The following is a 25,708-nucleotide window of genomic DNA, read 5'->3' on the forward strand; positions in this document are numbered from 1 at the left end:
AAACCAAACTGAAGAGTGTACTGTAATCTGAAGTGACTTTTTTGAGTAAAACTAATACCACTTTAATATCTGTTCATTAAGTATGGCGCAGATGCCAAGAGGTGGTTAGCCTAGCTTAGCACAAAGCTGGAAGCAGCGGGGAACAGCTAGCCGCTAGCCTCACTCCGTCCAAAGGGATGAAATAGTTACAGTAGATAGTCTATGTTCGTGTGTACTCATTTTGAAAGACCATCTGCCAAAGGGGAAACTAACAATAGATCAACCAATTGTGTTACCTCGTCACCTCGTTTTTAACAGCTTCAAAATCATTTTAAAAGTACAGTGTCTTGTAACTGGGTGAATGGTGTCTCTGTCACCCCCGTAACATTACATACATGTTTACTTCAAGATACAAGTTTTCAAGACATAACATTGTTATGATGTAATGACTTTTGTTTGAAGTTAGCATCTTTGCTACATATGACAAATTGTTACAGACCTGGGATTTATATTTTGGACAGTGGTGTTGCACTCAGAAACTGTGGGGGGCGCCAAATTACACAAAATGACAATTTCTACATAATGTTGCTTTAAGGAAACCAGTTGGACCAACAGCTTGTAGGGCTGCCAATGAACTCATAGAATCTGGAGTTACAGTACGTAACGTTCTATTTTGTATCCACCTTATTCCTAGCCCCCATGATATCCTGCACACATTATTGGTGTGATTTCCGGTGCATCTTGTCACATAACCGTGACCAGTGTTTTCCATGGTAACAGGACACTAATCCTTTTTCCTAGAGTGATTGGTGCAACGTATCATTCACTCATGAAGATCTAGGTGAGCGACTTTATTGAGTAATACTCGAATAATCAAAAAATACTATTACTATTATTAAGACTATTATTATTGCTCAACTCACGTAGCTGCTTCACAGGCCCTAAAGGATTTAAAGTGGATTTGGTGCATCAGTTATTATGATACTTTGTTACCTAGGCTAGTTCCACCAAGCACAGATGTATCATCCATAATCATTTCCCCAGTGACCTTCAAAGGAAACTTGTGGATATGCTTCACCCTCAAAGGCCATCGCTATTGGGACAAGAGCAAGAACAGATAATCCCCATTGTTGAATGAAACTGGAAAACTTGGCCACAACATCGCACATTGACCATACATGGAGCAGCCATAAAATCTCTTGTGCTGTAACTGTTTCAGTCAGGTGCAGTGACTTGTCACCACAGAAATGTTGCCAGGCCGTACATGGATTACCTGTTGTTCGCCAAGACATAGCTCCAGCATGTTCCCCAAAACCACAAGGTATCATTTTGACATTCCTTTTTGGATATGTATTAAACAAATGTGTGTTAATTAATGATCATTTAAAGAGCATATTTTTAAACTTGTAGGAGATCTAGACTAACTGTTTTCTCCTGTTTCTTTAAGCCTTATTGCCTCTTTCTAGTCATGCCTGCTTCATGTTCTCCACTTAAAGTGGGATCATTTCCTTAGTTCTAATGCACAAAGAATGTTATTTTCCCCCTTTATAGATAGCATGCCCATTTTACAAAATTAAGAGCCTGAGTCAGCAGTCAAATTATCTGGCCTGCAGATGCATTTGTTTGGCAAACAGAAGAAACATGTTAGAGAACATGGGTAGGGGGGTAGGTTCCTTTTGCGTCAGCTCCTACACAATGACTCAGTCTGATTATGTGAGTCATAATCACGGCTCGCTGTCCAACACGACTGACCCATATACAGCACGATGGACACAAACACAAGCATTTCTGTCACTCTCACTGCTGTTGTAGTCGGAGAACTTGGGGAGTGTGGGTGTTTACATTATCAGCCCTGGCTGATTATCGGGCCAATATTCAGCATTCTTCAGATTATTGGTATCAGTGATTTTTTTGTTAGATTGCAGATAAAATAAACAAATGTAAAAATGTACTACTTTGGCTCTGATGCAGCATCCTTTCACACACTGAATCTGCAAAGTAACTAGTAAATTTATCAGAATAATTGTAATGGAGAGGAGGTATGAAATAGCAGGAAATCGAAGTACTCAAGAAAAGTACCTGAAAATTGTACATAAGACAGTACTTGAGTAAATTGACCTTTGAGATTTATTCCATCACTGGTTGTTAAAAAAAATTAACACAAAGAGTACATTTTTACTGCAAATGAATATGGGTTCAAATATTGGTTTTCATTCTCCTTGATTTTTGATAATCAGTATTGGTATCTGCCCTGAAAAAGCCTTATGAGTCAACCTGTACGTTATACCATCAGCACAGTAGCATGAGACCAGTTACGGGTCAGGGCTAGCGGTTAGCATGCTAACTTCAGTAGATATCTTACAACTTAAAATTCAGTTGACATTTTTTTTCAATTTTTGAATGTTTTCAACTAAAAAATTTTCACAGTGCTCCTTTAAATATCAGTATCATACCTCTGGAAACACGACATACAGTTGCTGGTTAGCAGTAGTTAGCAGTCACTTTAGCAACAAGTAAAGTTATCTGTCCAGAGTTGAGGCAGAGCGAGCCTTTTCTTTCATGGCCTGTATCAGTTGAGTGCGCAAGTTCACTCTTGGTCTTGAAAATACACAAAAAAAGCTTTTCCATCCACATGTCATGGCCCTCAACAGGTCTGATCATGTGAACTAAGTATAGAAAGTCAATAATGTGATGAGACTGAAAGCTTGAAAAACCTGGGACCAGTGGACCTTGTGTCGAGGTTTTTTTTTGTCGAACTACTATTTCTTAGGTCGAGAATGAACTTAAGAAAAACTGCCCTATTCCTCTGTTGCTTCAGTACCCAAATTCTTGTCACTTATTATAACAGCCCATTAACAGCTGGTACTAAAACGATATCTGTATCCAGATATGTTATCAAGATGATAAATGATCTGATCGCCTTTGCATTTACAGCCGTTATTTTGGAAGCATTCCCATTATCCTCATTGAGATCTGTCCTTGAGTGATTTAAGGTAGCGGCAAATCACCCCAGACTCCCTTAAAAAATCACACAGTTTTGTGAGTTCTCGAGCTGGAGTAAACCTAATAACTTTGTAAACCCTGGTCTCGGACACATTCCGAATAATCTGTCCCCTCTCATGAATTCGGCAGATGTAATACATTAAGTGATTCATTTCTTTGCATGAAAAATATTGTCTCAGTTTGGCTTGGTGTTGCAGTACTAGCTTGAAGGCTACTCTCTAACTTAATAAATGAGTATTCAGTTATTTCCTCATCCTTCTTTTCACACCTGTACTGCTTTCAGTTTTCACACAGTTCTGTTAAATAATGCATCTTGTGGTGCTATTGCAGAATAAACATATAATCAGCAATTAAAGGCACGTCTCAAGTCATCTTGCTCGCTCTAAATCAGAACAAAATCATATTCATCATATTCTCAGTTCTGTGTTTTGACTTCTTTATCAGCTGCATTTAAATTTAAAATCACTCTTACTCTTATCTTCTTAATATTCTACCTGCTGCACTAATGATCCAATCATTTAAGTCACATTCCACCTTAAAAAGAGTGATTTATACAATGGTGGCTCCTTTCATCTCCAGCCATCCCTGCCTCCTTCCTCTCCTCTCTCTCCTCCACCACCTCTGCACATTCATCCTCTTTCTCTCCTTTCTCAGGTTGATCAAATATTTGCTCTTCTTGGGCCCCGGCCTGTTTATTTTCTGGAGTGTGTTTTCAGTGGTGGCCGGGCCTGTGCGGTGGCTCAACAGTGCCGTCTCAGACGTGCCAGTGTTTGGCTTAGCAGCTGGGGACGGAGGCTGGGCCGAGTCCGGGGCTCTGAGTGTGCCGGCAACGTTGGCTCTTCTCCCTTTTGCTGGGCAAACTGGGCCTGTGAGCCTCACACACTGTGGCCATTCACTGTCCCAGCACACACAGGATAGAGTATGGATTGTTTGGAGGCCAGTGGCAATGCCAGGAATGCTGAGCCCTAGTTCCTCTCTGGGAAAAAATGGTATTTGGTTCTCTGTCTCTCTCTCTCACTCACTCCCTCCCTGCCTTTGAAAGGTTGCAGCAGTCTGATGAGAGGGATCACTAGGTGCATTAGCCGACCTGTTTCCTCTTTTCTGCAGATTCCAGACTGGCCAGTCAGAAAGGGCCTCCCAGCCAGAGGAATCCTAAGGAGAGCCACTGCCTTCCACATCGGTATTTCCTGACCCAGTCCCACATCCCTAGTGGCTCATTCACAGTAATAGCAATGAAAAAACTGAAAGCTATATGTGGATGCACACGTTAAATATCCAACTTCAACACAGCAGTGACAATAACATCCATTTAGAGTTTAAAAACCAGAACCATCTCAACCATTTCTTTTTTTTTTTAAACAATTTTTCTAATCTACTTTTGTATTCAGCAGTTTATATTAGGGACTACAGTGACATTGCAAGCTACTTATCGGCGTGCGTATTATGACTTTCATTTGCTTCAGTGAAGGCAGGATGCTGATGATCTTCTACGCCTTAAACAGCTTTACCATATGCAAAACCACGACCGGCCAGGCGATCCCTGCAGGTCTGATTCATTTCGGTCTCAGCCGAGGCTGTGCGTGACTGTGTGTCCACTTAACAACTTAGCCACTGCGCCCTGCAAATGCAATAAGAGCTGAGGGGTCAGAGAGGATATGAAACACACTCCAGAAGGCATCAGAGGAGGGACTGTAAATCCGGAGATGTTGAAAAGCAGAAATAGGTGAGTACTTATTTATTAATCACCACGGAGACATTCTGAGGTGCAAGTGATATCAGGGGGAAAAGGGATTTTCGACCAGTTGAGTGATTTTTGACGTACTGGAAGACTGTGTATTGATATGACTTCCAGCTTGGTAAACAACAAAACAGAGTCCAATTTCAGCAAGTTAGAGAAGCACAAGAATAACAGAACATTTCCTCAAACTTCTATAAAAGCAGGCATCAAGGGGCCAAGTGGAGAAGTCAGTGGGAAAGTGCTGCAGTATCCCAAAACCCATTTGGTTTATCAGATTCATTTTAGAGCAAAAACACTCTAGAAGAGATGATAATGTCCAGGTAAACTTTGCAAAATCGTTAAGGAGACAACAATTCTGACAGGTTAACATTTTACCAGTTCCTTCTAGACTGTTGTCAGCCTCTTGTGAAATTCTGTTTCCTGTGTGTCTCCACATGCCAGAGGAAATCCCCAGAGTGAAATCCCATCTCTTCCTCCTACAAAGATCCTGTAGAGTCCTCTGAGAAAACTCTAAGCACAAACTAATGAGGAGATGACTTATATATATATCCGTGATCTCACCACAAGCTGTCACGAGCATTTCAGCTGAACACAGTCACAACAAAAACTTTGTTATTCTGTCCTCAAATCCTTCAAGTGGAGCCAGAGGGGGGAGTGATTCAACTGGAAACAAAGCTCCACTCACATTTTTCTCTAATCGTGTCGTTTTTTTTTTTTTTTTTTAAGAAATGTTTTAGCTCTCTAATAATTTGTCATAAAATCCCTGCTTGGCACGAAGAAATAATTGGTAATAGCTGGCCATTTTTTTCTCAGCATGGCAGGCATCAAAGAAACAAACAGGAAGGAAAACCACAAGAGGAAGTAAAAATCTGGCAAGGTACTTCATTCTGTACTGGTGGATCAGGTTCTACTCTGAAAGGTCACATAATACAACAACACTGTGGTTTTACCTGATGGAATCCCAGATGTAATCAGCTCATTGTTTTGGTGTCACCACCCATGACGTCACTGTTTTTGTTCAGTCTCACGGCTCTCATTGTCATTTCCAGACCCAGAATTTCTGCTATTTATTCCATTGTACACCACCGATCTGGCCCCAGGCAGCTGACACACAAAATTAACAACTAGCTGGTGAACATAGTGGAACATAAAGTGCTGCTGGGACGATGTATTTTTGTCAGCTAACCCAGAAGTTAGCATTGCTCTGATTTCCTCGACAAAAAGCCTATGGCATGTTTACACTGGATTTTGGATTACAGTAGAAAATTAGCTCCGTGGCAAAGACAAGTTTATGATACTCAAACAATTTGTTCAGCATGATAATCCTCACAGATGAACATTTTTATGATTTTTGAAGCGTAGGCTAAATGAAATTGCTAGACGTAAAAAGATAATGTTTGGCTTTAAACTAACTTCACTGTTGTCGCATAACTTCACTGTCACCACCACTAAGCGTCTTACTGCACTATGCTATACACACTGTACTATGAGTTCATCACTCTACAAGTTGTAAAGTTGGATTTAGAATTGTTGCAACTAAAGTCGGCCTGTAAAGACGGACTAGTGAGTAGATGAGTCTCTGCGTTCGCCATGATGGCGTTTAATGTCCCTGACAACTTCTGCAGCCAAATGTGTGTTATTTACTGATGTATTTCATGTTGTAGAAGAAAACCTGAAAATATTCTAAGTTAGTGTTAACCACTGACCTAATTTCATTAACTGAATACCCTTTCAAAAAACCCTTTGACTTGGAGACGAGGGAACCAGAAGTGCAAAAATGCTAACTTATTTCCAGGTTCAGGACTCCTTCCTGCTGCACTCTATTTAGCGACTAAAGAGCCAGTTATTGGTCTTAGGAGTCGGACCAAAACAGAGCTAAAAGGAGCAGGAATATTGGACTGAATGTGTAAATAGGCAACTGTTCGCTAGCATTTTAGCCAGTGCACTGAGTTAGTGTTCTGTTTAAAGCCTGAAACTTAGCCGTAATGGCCATCCCAGGGGGCTACTTTCAGTGTTTACTTTGGGCCAGACTCAAGTGTATAGTTGATTCATATCAACTGTGTAAAGTGTAAAGTTAGCCTGACCTATAGTCACAATGGCCTATTGACATTTATTGGAAATACATCAGATTGATTTATATCAAAGTTTTCCTTTAAGTATGGATTTTCATTGGTAGAAGCACTTTGTGTTACTTTGTTGCATGAAAAGTGCTATAAAAGTTTGATTGATTGATTGACTTTCACAATCCACTATGCTAACCTAGCTTATTGGTGAAAACTGGGGAAAAAAGGCCCAGTCTGCAAAAGACAAGTTAATTCTCCTTGAGGATCATGACACATCCCCTTACATGTCAAAAAGAAATCTTACTGACAGCTAACTGGCGTGTTTTGCACAAATTGCTCTATAAATGTTCTCAGTTCTGAGTAAATCTGTCCACACACTAACCGTGAATGTAACTAAATGCATGAAGCGTGACCCTACGTCTTCTGTGTACGGTCACAGAGGAAAGACTAGATCTTGTATTCAAGCTGGAAACACTGAATATCACAGCATGGAGTCTTTCCACTGTGATATAAAATGCACACAGTTTGCTCAGAAACGCTGTCATTACACACAAAAGTGATAGTTAGCAAGGCTGGATGAGACGTTCACGTGCCAGCAGAGGGAAAGAGGGGAACATTCTTCCATGTGTTTGGCGCTAAGAAAGAACAGATTGTCTCATCAGCTGAATGAAGATGCACTTTTAACTCTATATAGGTAGAATCACACTTTTTAAGGCAGTTACAATATATCCTGTCAGTCAAAGAGAGCAGAGTCTAATGCCTCTCTCTCTCTCTCTCTCTCTCTCTCTCTCTCTCTCTCACACACACACACACACACACACACACACACACACAAGAATATATTTCAGGATTATGGCCAAACATGTATTATTCTATGTGAATGAGCATATACCTATGCTTTACTTATGGCCAACCAAAGTCCCAAATGAAAGGAAAAGGGAGGATAAACAGTCTTGACCCAAGCCTTTGGTCCACCGCTCCATTTCACAACCTCCACGCCCTCCGCCACCACCACTCCATCCATCTTCCCTCCCGTTCAAAGCTTGACCCTCCGCAGACTGCCCACATCACAGCACAGCTCCTTCCCCCCACGGTGACAAGTGACCAACATGCATTTTCTCAGGGCAAACTTTAATTAGCTGGTGTGCTAAAGCCTCTGTGACTAATCCTTCTCCTGTGTTTTGCATGTATGGAGAATGAGAATACAGTATATACATGTAGAATGTGTGGTCCCCTTTGTGAACTTGGTCTCAGATGCACAGACGCCGCCCATCTCACATGCTGGCTGCTATCCTGAACATCCTGTTTTAAACAAGCACCCTGTCCAGCTTTCTTATCAAGTCAATGCAGTATACAATGTATATATTCTTGAGCAGCACACTACTGCAACTCTTTCTCTATTCGAATTGTTCAAGTTCAAGTTTAGAGTTTAATTTCAATGTGAAGCAAAACGCTCGCTTAACTATCTGGAATGTTAAAACTTCTATCATTTATTTGTATTTATTCATTTGATTTAAAGGTGCAATATGTAAGTATTGGCCACCTGTTGAATTCATGCTCCAGCTAGTAAACTCAGTTAGCCGTGACAACTGAAGAGGTAGGTGTGTTTACTGGGGAAACTGTGGCTCACAATGCACTTTATCAGATTTGCCACTGGTTTGTTTTACAAATCCAATCACAAGCAAAACACAGCCCTTTAAAAGCAGACACCACTAAACATAGTTTCTTGTCTCATGTGTGATTAAATACTAAATTCTTCCCAGGCAACTGACCTCCCTCCCTCTCTCTGGTTGTCCAGTGGACTACCAGGGCCCCCAGGGATGTGCGGACAGCTGAGAACAGGCACCAGGCCGACCCTCCCTCTTGTTTTCCAGCCGTCTAATAGGAAAATCATTCAAATCATCAAACATTTTTTGACTTCATATCAGTTTACCTTTGCCACTTTTCTCGTCTCCTCCTTTCGAAATACTCCAATGTAGTACAGAATACCAGGACAACAAAGTACAACCTCCGAGACAGATGGAGACCAGTTTGACAGCAGGGAATGCAGTACCGAGGTGATTTACAGAGGCTCTGATGAGGCCTTTAACACCGCAGACGACATAAACACATAGGTTCAGGCAGGTTCAGGTTCAGGCAGGTTCAGGTTCAGGCAGGTTCAGGTTCAGGCTGGTCCTCTTCCAGGTCACTACCGTGGAGTTGAGGCTGTGTGGCTCGAGCACCACTTGGCGATGCCTTGGCCTGCTCAGTCGACCTCCTGGATCCACAATCTCTATTCTGTCAATGAAATTTGTGAACTGTGATTTTGTTGCTCTGTTCTGTACACACAATACTTATTGCATGTCTGTCCATCCTGGGAGAGGCATCCCTTGTCTGAGGCTCTTCTTCTCTTTTTTTCAATATGGCAAGTTATTTCCTCACTCGAATCGACGGTCTAAGGACAGAGGATGTTGTTCACTGTACAGATTGTAAAGCCCACTAAGGCAATGTGATTGTGATTGGGCTATATGAATAAAATTGAGTTGATTTGAATTGATTTGTTCAAGAGAGGAGGACGAGCAGTGGGAGAGTAGTGAGAGGGAGGTCAGGTGTCAGTATGAGCCAGGATGGGCCACGGCTAGCTGGTTAGCATGCTAGCTTCAGTAGACATCTTGACAATGCAATAAATACATGGCAAAACTATTATTTCATAACTATGTATTGATGATGAAAGTTTTTTTATTTAGTTAATTTAAACTAAAATTCTGACATTTTGCATCTTTAAGCAGCACCCTCTACCCCTTTTTAATTTGTAGTTTACCTGATTTTTTCCAGTCCAAGTCCAATCCATGCATTAAACAACTGTATTCTACTAAATTCATTTTATGTTGCGTCACTTTCCCGCAGAGAATGGAGTCATAACACAAAAGACAGAGTCCCCAAATTGTGTCCCACCTAGAGGGCAAATCAGGCTGCTTCAGGGTGGAAACATCCAGAGCGCTCCGGTTTTTCTGTTTCAGGAACAGTAGCCAACAATAATGGTCCTCCTGCTGTCTTGAATCTGAAAGAAAGTGCCAGCTCTTACACTGTTTTATATATCATCACTAAATTCCAGGAGTTATTTTGTGATGATGTCTATTTTACTTCTCTGGTTTCCCCACTTTGCCTCATTATGTCTCGTCTACTTCTGCTTCAGTGAGAGATTTAGTGCATTTCTTTGGAAATTAACTTCGGCCTTCAGACGAAACACTTCCTGTGTTATGGCTGCAATATATTCTGGGTTAGTAAAACTCCTGGAGGTGTAAAAAAAAAACTTGTACATTTCTGTCTTAATTGCTGAATCCATGAAAGGCTCAAGAAAAAGTACAGTACAATATTGAGGTATCTGTACTTTACTTGATTATTTTTCCAATTTATGCTACTCTTTATGATAGTACTTTTATTCCAATACATGTATTTGAAAATCTCTTAATTTCACTGTCACTCCTTTTTTAGGCAACCAATCATATGTTAGATGTAGTGAGACTTGTCACCTCAGTAACCAAGAAAGTGGAGGAGAAGCTTGTTCTGGCCGTGTCTTTTTATCCTGAGCTTTTTCAGAGCAGGACGACCAGCTTTATTTGAGGGAGGGTAGATTGACAGAGCAGCTATCCTCACCAGCTTGTTGTAACAACAACAAAGTCCACTTATGAAGGAGATTGTGATGGATGGGTGGGTCAAACACACCGAGACATTCACGAAAGAGACAGCTGTTCGTGTCCCATGTAAAATGCTTATGTTTATTTAACTTATGCTTGTTATGTATAGTATGGTATGTAACTTAATATAATCCAAACCATGATCCTTTCCTAAACCTAACCAAATAGAGACTTTAGGTTATGATCACTGAAGCCCAAGCAAGGAGTTTAGGAAAAAAGAACAGGCCATAATTGTTGAGAATTCTCAAAACCTCTGTAACAAACAACTGTGATGACATCAGGTTTGTCTACATTATGAAAAACTGTCCTCCAAGGAGGTTGTAAGGGGGCATGGCAATGCAAATACAGCAGTAAATTTTTTAACTGATATTTTTTGGCTTTGTTATTAACACCAGTATGACGTATGACGGAAATAAATTCTTCGGCAATGGAAAAGAAAGTGTGGGTTTTGGGTTAAGAGCAGTGGACTTTGAGACAATCGCTGCCCAAGGCATGTTTCGACCATCCATACCAGCCCAAAGAGGAGACGAAGAGAGTTAGTATTAGAGCCATGCTAATTCAGTTTGGATTTAATGCTGCTTCTTGCTAATGTCTGGTTGCAGGAAAATGAAAAAGACAAATTTAGACGTTTTTCCACCAGCACTTTTGGCTGTGCCGAGTCAAACTGAGCCACGCCGATTTGCTTTCCATCACCAAACTGCGCCCGCCCCACCTCCAAGCGGGCTGCGGTGACATCTCGCAACTGTGGCCAACCCGTAACAAGCATCCATCTCCCCCTCAAACAACAGTGTTTATTTTCTCTCATCCGGTTTGCACTTTCAAACATCTGCTGTGTTTTACTGTTTTGTTGTGTAATGCTGCTTCATAATAAAAGCTTTGAAATGACTAAATATCAGGGGGCTTTTATTGTGAAGAAGTTATAGGAAATTAAAGTTGTTTGTAACTGAATTAGCAGAGCCACTTTGTTAGCAGTGATTCTTCGATAGTACTGCAGGGATCGGGACGTGGAAATGCAAACCCCTGCCGTGCCAGGCTGCCATGCCAAGTCAAACCAAGTAGAGATAGGCCGGTAGATGTATTGTATAATGCCATTCTCAATTTTGTAAATATACACAGATGATATCATACTGCCATGGCAGCTGTCCTGTCGATGAGAAGCTGCCAGTAAATGTTTCCCTGAAAGCATTGGCCTCTGATGGCATTGTTGATTCCAACTGTTCTGATATCCTGGGCACTAAGGAGTGGCTCTGCTGGCACTGCAGGTACTGGCACAGATCCACCATCTTCCCATCTCAGGAAGTTGTGGAGCATACAGGTTGCTTTCACAGCTCTCACTTTCACAGATGCACAAAGCACCCTCCGATACAGCCTGCATTGAGTGGTTGTGATTCTGAAGGAGCATTCAACTAATCTCTTGGACCCACTTCTCTCCATCTGTTTGCCCAGTGTCAGGCCTCAGCATGTCTCCTCTGAGAGTGAAGGCATCGTCTGTCACAAAGACATGGGGAACAGGGTAAACTTCCTCTGTGCCAGGCTGGAGGGTGTCTTGCAGGTAGGCCCAGTGTACCTTAGTGTAGCTCCCTTCTGAAAGCGGAGGCATGCTGCATTCAAACTATTTCTCCCATATGCTCCCACATCGACCATCCGAAAGTGGCAAGTCAAGTCATGTGGTGGCGTCAAGTGGTGGCGCAGTGGTCAGCACTGTGTGGAGTCTGCATGTTCTCCCCATGCTTGCACGGGTTTCCTCCGGTTACTCTGGTTTCCCCCACCATCAAAAACATGTACATTAGGTTGATTCTCCAGTCAGTGCCCTTTACCAAGGCACTGGCTAAGATCTGGAGTTGGTCCCCTGGTGCATACATTGCCTACTGCTCCCTCAGAATGGGATAAATGCCAGTTTCATTATGTTGTACATTGTATGATATAGGATCAAATTAAGATTCTTCTAGTGGGCATCCAAGCAAGTGAGCTGAACAATTGAGAAGGAATTCTTAGATGATAACATCAGCTGCACCTAAGCAGTTTGGAAAGGCTACTGAAATGTTCATCAATTTCTGCCAGGCTTCTCGGGCACAGGCATGCAGTCATATAGTCAGGGTTCCCTGTTGCAAGGGACGTATAATGTGAGATTGATTTTAGGGCCTATCATTCTTTTTTTCAAAAATAACTTTAATCAGTTGATAAATTCTCACTGCCGGAGTTTAGATAGATTTTATTCATGTACATTTTTAACAGAAATTGCTCTTTCATTTTCTTCCCAATAGGATAAAACATTTGCCTGATGAACAAAATGTATTCAGCAGGTGTGGTATTGGACAAAGCTCAATGTTGCAAACCCCATAGCTGAATATGTGGCGGACACTGCATTTCACTGTGGACAGATGTGCAGACGCTTTGTGGGGTTGATCTCAATAATGTCTGTGCTGTGGAGATGGTACTGCCAACCTTTTGAAGGCTAACCTGAAATACGCCTGGAGCTGGGATCCATCTGACAATAGCTCTTGTACAAGGCGATGGTATTCAGAGTATTGTGGTATGAATTGGACCATACACCAACATCCTACTGTCCAATGCTGGATATACAGTTGTCAAGTGGACAAAAACATGACAAAAACCTGACATGACAAATGAATAATAATGTTGCTCTGAACTGCTCGATGTGTTAAGCAGCTGTTAGCTAACAAGTTCACCATATTGTGTCAGAGTGCTGTCCTGGTTACCTGGCAAGGACATTGGCAATTCCTTCATGTATCAGCAATAATCAATATATACAGCTTTCAAACACCATGTGGTGCAACCAGGACACATCTTCAGTAATAAACCCAGGGTCATGGGTGTTTCGGGTTCCAGGGGTGATCCGTCCCCAACTTTTGTCCGAGTAGTGCGTGTATACACACACACACATGCTCTCTCTCTCTCTCTCTCACATATATATATATATATATATATATATATCTATATATATATATATATATATATATATATATATATATATATATATATATATATATATATATATCTATATCTATATATATATATATATATATATATATATATATATATATATATATATATACATATACATACATATATATATACACACACAATACAACAACATCTGAAAGGGGTACTGGTAGCGCTTTTGTTTTATTGTAACCAAAGAAACAGATATAAATAGGCTACTTCTTCCACCACTGGGAAAAAAACATCTTCCATTGTGTCTGAGGAAAGAGACCTTTCTGGAAATAGTGAACGTGACATCAAGTTGTCCAGAGTTGACAGATTGAATCAAATATCAAAATGATCTGTATGCCAAACAACATAATCATTTATTAAAATAATATAATAAATAAAAAGGTACACAACTTGAATCTTTCTTCAAGATGGAACACAAAAAGACTGCCATTGCTGAAAGAAGACTGCAGCCTGTTTACTTTGCATTAAAAAAAATGACTACATAGGCTGTTTGCTCAGCTATCTAGAGTACAGCCTTGGCTAAAAACAACACTGCATAAAAATCATAATAGATGCAAAGTTTCACAACACTCTGTACTCTGTAGAGCTTGCACAGTGGCGCAAATGGCAGGTCCTTGGCAGGAAGTAGACTGGAGGGTTAAGTAAGGGTGGCGGCTGGCGCTGCTACTGATTTCCATGGGTTTGGATGAAAACTGACTAGCTTTTTATAGCACAGTGGCCGGGCGGGGTCACAGGGTATGTGTGGCTCACAGCATTCACTGTGTGGGAGTGTGGCACTCGTTCAGATGGAGCTGAAAGAGAGACAGTGAGAGAGAAATAGAGACAGAGAGGTGGTGGTGATGGGAAGGAAAGAAAGCCAAGGCTGAGATTGAGAATCAACAAAGAACAGGAATGCTAATGTATGAGGCATTTCAGCTTAATCTCCCCAGAGATCTCCCCTCTGTCATTTTGGAAAGGTGTCATGAGCCATGGAAAAGAGATGTGCCGATGGGAGTTGAGCAAATGAACTGAGACAAACCCAGAGGAAAGAATCTGTTGCTTGTCTGTCGTTCCTTCTCATCCAAAGAGACAAACTGGAGTTTTTCATTTTTTAACCTTCTGTGATCATTTGTGTCTTCTCCATAGGGTCAAGCAACAAAGAGATAAAAAAGAGATGAATTAGTATACCTTAAATTGAGATAATCAGCGATATTTGAGAAGTAGAATTAACAGAGATCTCATCATTGTGTACCCCTGATCTCATTCACTTCTTGATGTCTCTCGTCTTATTCGGCCAAAATTGTCCCATTAGCTGAGAGAGTCACTTGCAACTATAAGGATAACAAACAAGCTAGCTAATGTTCAACATTCACATACAATTGCCAGGCTGACATGTTGTCATTAGCTAATGTTAGCTGACTCTGTCTGTGACTGTGAGCTTGTTCCAGAGGCATGCCGAGTGACACAGCACTGTTAACATTAGCTAATCTTTGACTAGCATACCATGCTAACATTAATGTTATCTAATGAATGTTAAGGTTAGTACCTAGCCATGAAAGTTGTTAAATATTTCACCTTGAGTTGAGAATTTTTTATTTCAACTCTTCACAAGCTTATACAACTGACTGACTAATTAACTACGATACCTACATGGTAGTAAATCCACATCCCTTATGGCCTTTTCCATGTTCTTATCATTATTCCTTAGGTTATGTTGCACTTTGTACTTCAGTATTCCATGCTTGGAACATGTTGCTAGACCAAGACCAACTTGGTGTATCTAAGTTTTGGCCAGTGAAATGCATAGTTAGGCTCAACATGGACATTAACATGAACACTCAAACTCCACATGTCAAACTGTCAAACTGACTGATGTGATTTTGTTCTACATAAGGCTGTCGATATGCTTATACACTGTTTGGTATAGCTGTGTCAGGCATAAATCAGTGAAATATTCAGGCCCAGGCAGAGTGTAGCATGGATCCAATTAGGACATTATTCCTCTGAATCCTCGGTCTTCCACAATTGACAGCGGCTGGTGATCAAGTCATATCTATTCCATTATTCTGGCAGATGTTTCTTTGTTTTGTTGCTGTCGTTGCAATGTCTGTGCTTTAAGTTTGAAAATGTCGCTTACGTTCCTCCACGTGGGTTTTCCTTGGAACACAACTCGCAAATAACTTATTAGTATACTTCATTGCTCTTTTCAGACACCTTGTAAAACTACCAGACTGGTGAAGCCAGTTTTGCCTCTTGTGGTAAAATTGTCTTGCGTCATCTGATTGGCTCTTCTGATCAACCGCTCAAACTATAACAAATATAGGCCAATAACAATTGGTGACCGATCAATCAAACCACGCGGCACGCTAATCTTCATCTTGTTAATGCCCGCTTCCCCATGAAATCACATGAGAGGGATCACGTGTGGGCCCATCTTCAGTCTGCAGAGCCATAAAGCCAGAGCACTGTAGCCATAAGTCTGGCGTGCTCAAATAGCACCAAATTGAACACTGCACTTCCTCAGCAACATACCTGTCAAGTATGAAGTAGATTGGATGAGTGGTTCTCAAGAGAATAACACAGACAGAGATTCCTTGCTTTATAGTTAGATGAGATTATAGAAATGAGACACCTGTAAGAGCATTTAGAGAATTCTCACAGTGATCACTGACACTGAACCATGTTTATTTCGCAGGAGTGGAAATTGAGATGAATGAGCAGATTGCATTTTACAAAATGCACAAAATCTATCTGGTCTAGGAAATGTAAATGTGATAATGGAGATCTCATCTTGATTTTTCCTTTGCTTTGGTAATGGACAGAGCTGCCAAGCAGAGACATGCCAGGCCACTCCTCCATCACAGCCTCAGGAAATACCCCGGTCTCAGTCCCAGATCTTGAATCTCCCAGCTCATGTGTGTATGTGCACATCTACATGCATGTTTGTTATTTTTAAACAAGCCAAACTGTTAGAGTGATTTACACTGGAGGAAAGTCTGGTTTGCAGTACTGCAAGCGAGTCTATTTATTTCCATGCCAATATCATCAATAATAAATGTCAGAGAGCTTGGAGGGATAGAGAGCTGTACGGCCAAACTCAAGTGTCACTGTGTCATACCATGGATTCCTCTCTGCTTTGCAGATAGATGATAAAGACCAGAGCACCAGGCAGGCCCTGCCATCCAGGCAAATAAAAAAATAGATTATTTTAGTTCATAGCTGTTTACAGAAGTGGAAGAGATTAAACAAGGAATTCATAGACAAAGACTGGGTTCTTTTTTATACTGACGAGAAAATGGTGATAAAGGGTTATTCTGGTTTACTACAACTTACTCATTACAACAAAGTTTAACCAGGAAAATCTGTGATAAATGTTTACTATGGACAGTTGTGGTAGTAATTTTACTGTTCTTTTCAGTTGCTCATTGCAGTTACTTTAAATGTGGCTGTTAAGCTGAGCTCTGCTAGCAAAGTGTACTAGCTTAAGCTTTGTTTGGTCCAGCAACCTTAAGTGGTCTGTTGCAGAATTAAGTTTAAGCTGTTCATTTTCTATGGCGTGAGTGATTTGATTCTCATGATACTGTAATGGACAACACATGATGTGTATTAAAACACCCTCGCTTTTTATTTTCTATGTAAAATCTTACCTATAATTTATTGCATTTTAAAGGTGCTCTGTGGAACTTTGTGTTGTGCTGGAAGCCAGTCATTAGTCTATGTAGCAGACTCCATCTCCAAACATACACTAGCTAGTGTTGCTCTCTCTGGTCTCACTCAAATCCGACTTGAGTCCTTCAAAAAGGAATCCATATGGCAACAGCATTAAACAACTTAAAGAAATCATCTATGGGCATGTATAGGCAAGCGAGAGAGACGGAAAAGGTCTTCCTCAACCATTTGACAGTAGTCACGGTACCAAAGTGCTAAAAAAGGGTTGCACGGCTAAGAAACTACAACAAACACAATATTGGGGGCTGCAACTTTTCTTCTTGAATAATCATCTGTAAAACATAATAGTTGAAAACGCCATATACAATGTCCTGAAAGCCAAGGTGACATCTTCATACGATTATTTGATGAACAGACCAAAACAAAGGGATATTTAATTTACAATGATGACGGCATTCTAAGTTGGTGATAGGTATTGTCATAGGCCACCTCCTCTGTTCAAAGAAGGTCACAAGTGGCCCTAATTACTCTGAAACTCAGAGTTCACATGTGACCTTAACGGCTCTGTAAGGACATTCCCACACAGGGTTTAAAGCTGGCAACTCCCCTCCAGTTATACCCCTTTCCACTGGTCAAAAATCCTGCCTAAACCTGCTAAGACACAATGTTAAACCTGAAAAAAACAGGTCCAAGTTATAATAAATAGGATTAATAATAATAAATGATGATGCCTTTTTCGCTTTGGAACACCATGAACTCATTGTTACGTGAAGAGCTCAGGTACTCTTGCATTCATCCACACCTTTAGTTCAACTGTAGGCTATGTGACCTTTGACTATCAGCTGTGTAGGGTTGATTCCCTTGAACTGTTTTCAGTGAAGTAAGACCTGCATAAGTGAACACATATGGAAACAGGTATGCTCTTGTTGAAGCGCCTTTGAACTGACAACTGACAAAATATTATCTGTAGACTCAAATCAAACCACGATTCTTTCTCTTTTTGGCATAAGAACAAACAGCTTTGCATATCACAGCTCTGGCCAGCTCCTCCATGAAGCTGTCCGTCAGTCCGTCAGTCATGTCCAGGCAAACAACTGAGAAAACGCTGTGTCCTGTTTTTACCCCTCGCAGGCACAGCTAGATCATACCGTACTGTACTCTTAGTGGGAAGGCCCATCTACATTATAGGGTACTATAATGACAAAAACAAGGCAGTGACTTGGGAGCAGATCACAGCTCTAGGGTTTCCACAAGTGGCTGCCTACTGTGTTTCAGTTCCCAGGCTTCTCCATTGTCCACTCAGTCAGAGTGCTACTGGGAAACAAGCTCCTTTATGGCACCGTGCCTCACAAGACCCCTTAAAACACAATACCAGCCGCCAAGTAAATGCAGTCACAAAACAAGGTGTGAACCTGTTAGGACCACCGAGGTTGTATAAACATTTTCTATGTATACATGTGCTTTCATCTCTTCTGTGCAAGTGTGTGGATCCCTCTCTCTCCCTGCTGTGGTGCCTGTGCATGATGCTGCAGGTGATCTGATCAACTGAGTGAATGATTTACAGTGCGAGTGTGTCGGTTCGTCCAGGGAGCTCATTGGTTCCAGTCTCCAAGCTTGAAGTTTAAAAGGCAGGCTTCTCCCAGCTGCGGCTTCTCCCTCTCCACTTGCAGCCAGACAGCTCGCCAGAATGTTTCTGTGAGAAACGTATTTTAAATGAACCTTTAAACGGCCGCAAATTCTTTGTTGCTGGTGGTTCTTGGGAGCTGTAAAGAGGGGAGTCTCATTTTTCATGTTACGCCAGGGTTTCCCCCAGGCCTGGTCATAACAAAGCCCACCTGAGTAACTCAGCATGCTAGTGCATTAGCTCCAGGGCCGAGGAGGAGGCTCACGTCAGGCCAGGACAGGCTGGATTTGTTTGTGAATGGCCCATTTAGATGGAATTTTCAGTGGAATTTAAGCGTGTTGATACTGGCACATTCCTTGGCAGTCTGTCGAGTACAGGTTACAAATATAGACAGCAGAGAACCAGTTCAAGTAGTTCAAGTGTTTCATGCTTCAAATTCAAGTGGCCGTTCAAATGGAACCTTTTAATTTTGAGCGACATACATTCAAAACGAAGCAAACTCCCTCTGAATAAAAACAAATATGTGTAATTTGGGATTTGAGGTTTGGAGTTGAGTGTTGATATTAATATTCAGGGGCTTTAAAACGTCTACTTTTTCTCACAGCTCTGCAGGGTAAAACATCAGGTAAGAATCCTAGGCGGGGTTTACACCTGTGATATTGCAGGTGCACCTCAGGCATCAAACCCACCAGGACTCCATTTGCCAACGAACCAACTGAAAAGACCAAACCCAACAATGCGTTGTTAGTCTCTAAATACTTTACTACATCCCTACCTGAAGCCCATTGAAGTAAATAGTTGTTGGGGACTATTTTCAGAAAGCTGAATGTGGGGTTGACATAAAATTACAGTGCCCATTCCATAATGACGCAGTAAATCAGCCAGTGCAATGTGCAAAGTATGTGTTGAATTATACATATTTAGCTCTAGAGTGATTTGATCTGCATGCTTTAGCAATTTATTAACTTGCTGGTTTGATTTTCCATGTTTTTTTTCTCCTTTTTTTGATCTGTTTCAGCCGTGCTGACCTCACCTCTGATAACCTGGCATGGCGAGTGGAAAGATTCTATATTCTGGATCTTGGCTCAGCACGGGAGAAGGTGGTTATGCTGGACACGGTTTGAAATGTTTTTGTTGCTTTTATTCACAACCCACGTTCATCATACAGTCCATTTGAAATGGTAAGTGCGTGTTTATTGTTTTTTCCCCTGTCCTTTTTTAATGGAGATGGATCTCTGTTTTTACCTATAAGCTGTGAATTAAAACGAGGTGATCTGTGAATTGAATTGTAGCTAATAATAGCTCAAAGTCATGTGATTTCATATTGTTGTGAACTTTAAATGTTACTGTACCTGTGCTCATCACATTGCAAATGAATGTCCCTTTAAAATAAAAGAGAGAAGAAAATGATGTTCCAGATTGTAAATGAACCTTGTGCTTGTTTTGACACTACACTGCCTCTTTATTGATGTTTGTGTGTTCAAGTTAGTTTCTCCCATTAAGGGAGTGGTGTTGTCAGTTTTAAAATTAATGATTAAAGATTCACTTTTGGCCGCATTAGCCATGCTTGTAGTGCAGCTCTGGGGATTGCAGTGTGGGTTCACCGGTCCGCCCATTTGGTCCAGAATGAAATAACAACTATTGGATTCCATGAAATTTGGTACAGACTCAATGTTTCCCTCAGGATGAATATTTTAATAACTTTTCACCAAGCCAAAATTAAAACCAGATTTATGACTTTTCATGAAATCTGGTGACCTGCAGAACTAATGACTTTACCATCAGCTTCAGTGAACTTTGTATCAACTTGTAATGAGCAAATATTTGCATGCTAAATGGTGATGCGGTACATTATGCATGTGAAACATCTGCGCGTCAGCCATCGACCATGACTCAGTAACATGCAGCCGTACAGAGCCACTAACATGGCTGTAAACACTTGTTGTCTTGTCTAGTAACAATGGCACAGAGGTTTGAGCTACACCAGGCTAACAAAGACAGTACTAGTCAGCATACATTTTTTGGTTGGTTTTGGTCTTTTTGTTGGATATTTTCATGAGCAAGAGATGTGTAAATAATTATCAGACCGATCTAAAGATATGCAGCTTTGAAATTGCAAAATGATGGTTGATGAATGATAAATACAATTGTTAAATAGTGTCAGAAATTCAAATCGGGCTGGGGACGTTATCCCTCTCACCCCTCCTGTTTCCTATCAAGATACACAATTTACTGTCAATAGAAGCAAACGTTCCCCCTGCACAGACTTGTACTCAATGTGCTTCACTCTGCAAGAGAGACTTTACTTAGTGATTAAAATACCTAGTCAATCATCCCTTCTGGTTTATTTTTCAGTCTGACTGAACTTGGCTTCTTTTGAAAAGAATAAGCAAAACATTCAGGCAGCATCACAAAGACTGAGACTGGAGCCAGACTTCATGGAGCTTCCATCGCCACCAATATATATCTGTGATTATTGTTGTTGCTCTTTTAACCATGTTAGTTGGAGAGCCCTCCAGAACCGAATCTTTATACTTTATTTGTAAAGCCCTTTTCCAGAAGTACAATTTATTTAAATAATAAGTAGGGGTACATCTGCAATTTAGTATTGCGTGTATGTAAAGTTGGAGCACTCTCAAAAGACATTACATAAGAAAAGAGTGTTCAAAATTGATGCAGGAGAAGATTAGAGATATTGACTTGTTGCTCCTGGTATGAGTCAGGCTGGATCCTACATTTCCAATCAAACAACCACTAGCATTGCACTGTCCCTTTGTGGTAAATGTCTCTAATGACATAACTATAATGACATCATTATTTTGGCAAACTTGACGAAGCTCATGCAGAGCCACGAAAGACATCATAAAAGTGTTTTCACTGGCTGTGTGGTGCCAACCGTGACAAGTAAACCGGCCTTTATCTGCATAATCGCTGGAGTTCCCCTTTCACAAAAGGTTGGCTTTGGAAAGGACAGAACACTGAGAACACCAGAACTCGAGATCCTCTGGCAAGTCAGACTGCGATTCGTGACTGACATTCATAAAGAGATTAAGTGAAAGGAAACAACATTTTTGAAAGCTGAATTGGTTACTGATTGTTGTATTGTAAATCAAATAAGAAAAAGCTAATATGCAACCTCAGCAGAAAAAAAAAACAATCTTGTGAAGTTACAGCCTTTAATACAAAATACCCTCATGTGCTACTCCACCCTACATTGCTCACAATGATGCTGGCATGATTATGTGTATTACAATCACCATCCTCCATCTAATTAGCAATAAACAAGAGTTACAGCTGAGGCTGATGGGAATGTGTAGTTTTACAGGAATTTGGTCAAAAACCAAAGTATTGGACACATTTAAATGTTGATCTGATGGAGGAGCTGGATGAAAAGTTTTTACTAGCCTCTGGGGACCATGAATGAGTGAATGTGATTGTTATTCATCCAACAGCTGGAGGACATTTCAGCGATAACAAATAAATGATTCTAGTGGCAGTGTGACAGAAAAAGTCAGGGACTCACCAAAGTTATCAGAATACTCGTCTGGGGACCATGAATGTCTGTACAATACTTGATGGAAATCCATCCAATAGTTGTGTCCAGAGTGCGGTTCCATTAGCTGCTCACCTGGCTTTGGTTCTGGTGTATCCCCCTGATGCGAGCCTGAAAACCAACCCCTCCTGTCTCTCCTAAGCTCCTGTGCTAGAGGCACCAACACTCCTCCAGTGCTCCAAGCTCCCAGTCTGGGCAGTCAGTTTGCTAAAAAGACCACTAGCTACACTGCTAACTGAGCTAACTAGCTAATTGCAGCTACAGTTGCCAGCTGTTGGCAGTTACTCTGGTGATATGCTGCCACCTATCTGTTTGTCGGGTTGAATTTGACGTATTTTTCCTTTATATACTGGCATTATTAAATTCATGAAGATCTTTCGTCCTTACATGTTAATAGTTTTAAGGAGCACACTTGGATTACAAAAGCGTTTCCCCTTATTTGAAAACCACGGCTTCACATGGTGAAGGCATTCATGCATTTCTGAGTTGTCGTTTTTTTTTCCTGTAACCTTTTTCATTCCGTTGAAGCCTCATATTTTATGAGGTTATTCATAAAATATTCACTTTCAAGAATCCACGTACGCCTTCACGTTGAGAACAAAAATTGGGATTCATACTGATGACGACAACTAAAGTTTCTAAATGGAGTAGTGTGGAAGGTTTAAAAAACTGAGCGGCCCTCCAGGTTTTTCTGTTTCCATGTCCCCGTCCCACCCAACGGAGCGGCTGTGGATGCGGTCGGCTAGGGAGAAGATCCAAGAAGAGAGCTCAAATGGAAAGAACAGGTGAGCCATCCGTCACTGAGATTCACCGTGGCAACACTTGAAAAGACAATTAGACTGCTTCAACAATGAGGCCTTTGTAACGCTGCTTCCATTTCTTCCTCGCTCTTTTTTTTTTTCCGAACCCATTTCGTCCCCATGTGAAATAACAGCAGACGTCAGGGCGAAGAAGGTGTTTCCGTGTAGCATCATGGCAGGCTGGATTTGGTGGAAAAGAAGAGCAGACAGGTGCTGACAGAAGGCTGAGGATAACACATGTCTGAGAGTATTGAAACAATTATCACAGCAAGGCATTTCAACACACTAAGTGACTGGACGAAGTTCAAATCCTCCTCTTTGCCCTGTGTGTGCGTAGATCGCGTCTACAGCTTCATGAAACATTCACATTTCAGGACAGACTGATGGAAATGATTCAAAATGTAGATGGTCACTTACCTTTTTTATTGGTGAGCTCAGAGAAAAAAAAGTGAATTGAGGAGGAACTGCTTTTAGAGGCCCGACACTTACTGAACAAGACGTTTCTGTGTAAAGCAGAGAAGATTTAGAGAGGGAGAATAGCCAGCTGACTTTAGTATGTTTGGGAAAATGTTCAGTGCAATCAAGTACAGATCTTTAGGCAGTAATGTGATTACATTACAGAGACTTAAGGGCTTTAAGCATGGAAAATATCAATAGATCTTGAGGGAAAGTACCAGGCTGTCATTTAGCTGAACTGGTGCAGAGCCTGTTGAAAACATGCTGTTGGGCACAGATTATCTGGTAATGTGAGGGGTTCACTGATCCAGTCTCAAGCCTCCTGAACTGCTCCCAGACTCATCGCTGCCGCTCCGATAATATCAAACATGTTTAATATCTTAATATCTACTCTGGATGATTCCATCGGTACTTTCCACATTGGACCACAACAATTAATGAGAGATGCATCCCAGAGCAGCTGACGGTGCTGCCAAGCTACAGTAAATGTTCTAGCTCTTGAGGCTAATGCTAGCTAGCATACAACTGTTGACAGAAACTTAAAATCTCACCTGCAGTTCACAGAGAACCTGTGTTGACTGCGTCTCCCCACTCATTCAGACCCTTCTAAGCTTCTGCTATTGTTTTTCTCACTATGGTGTTACTACACCAAGTTGTTGAACCACGCTCATCCCCATTTTGTTTATGTCTCCCAGTTTTAGTCAGGAAGCCAAAGCGCTGAAGCCATGCGTCCACTGCTGCACAAAGCGGTGTTCACTGTTTAATCAGAAAATACTGAAAATGTCACGTGTCTAAATTGCACCAAATTTGAAACTGCACTTATTTGGGTTCTCGGTAACAAACCCGCGAAGTGTCATGTTGAAGCAGAGAAGGTGTACCCATATGCATGAGACGACAGGCAGGGAGTGCAATGGATGTTTGGAAGTTTAATTCTCTGTCATGGCAACACAAGGATCAGGGAAACACGAAAAAACATCAAGGAAAAACAGAGACAGGCTCTGGGATATTCAACAGCAGGATCACTGCAATTCAGCAGATGACTCAACAATGATTGAACAAAGACTGGACTTAAATACAAACTAAATTAAGGAGGGGATGAGGTGCAGGTGGAGGGAGGCGGAGAAACACAGGTGAGGGTGATGATAGGAAAAACACTAGTAACAGGGAAGGGGTCGCTGGGCGGGACAAAACACTGAAGAGGAAAGGGCTAATGAATGCAGGTGCGGAGGCAAAGCGGACTGGGGAGGAACACAGGTAACAGGGCTGAGCTAATTAAACAGATACAAGACAGGTGTGGAGGGAAAATGATGCTGGGGAGGAGCACAAGACAACAGGAGGGAAGACAGAAGACTTGAAAGAGGCCAAAAGAAACCACAAAAACCTAGAAAACACAGAAAGTGAAACTGTAATGACATGACCATGACACCAAGTGTGAAGTAGATCAGATGAACGATTATCAAGATTTGCAAACAACTTACTGACAGACAGAGATCCCTTGGTTTATAGCGAGATAGTTCATCACTGAAGCTTGCATGGAGGAAGTATGCTCATATCTACATTACAGCACGTGCCTGAGCTGCATGGCATCAGGTACCACCCAATACAGTACAGTAGGCCTCTTTGTGAAATTTCAATCACCCCCCCTGTTGTTTGCATAAGCCCTGCGATATAGCTTCCAGTCTGAGCAAACATTGGGAGCTATTGTGGAGCGGAGAATTTTGTCAACACGCACTTTTTGGCCTCCCTGCCAGGCTGTCAGCTCCCCTGAGTTCCCAGCACTCACCAGGGGGGAGATGTTATAATGGCCATGTGGGACAATTTTATATGAAACACCTCTCTGCCTTCCAGGCCCGCGGCTGTTAAATCCCCCTTCATGCCCAATCCTACCAGCGGAGCTCTAAGCTCCCTACTGGGGTCAGGGACTGAGGGTCGGAAGGCTCTGGGGGAAACCGAGGACTGGCAGCGCTGCTATAGGGGAGGGGACATACAGCTGTGGATCCAGCTGTATACCATCTCTTCTTTTCTCTTCAAAGTATTTACAGAGCAAGGGGCCACGAGTGGGACACGTTGTAGGAGGCCTGAGGGGGGAAGTGAAAGTGGTAACTACCCAGTACCTTCAGGTAATGGTGCTTAATAGTCACTTATCTGAAGTTTAATTTAAAAAGTGTTGAGTGAGCGTATCCTGCATGCT

The sequence above is a fragment of the Pagrus major genome, chromosome 3 (assembly GCF_040436345.1).
Source record: "Pagrus major chromosome 3, Pma_NU_1.0".
NCBI lineage: Eukaryota > Metazoa > Chordata > Actinopteri > Spariformes > Sparidae > Pagrus > Pagrus major.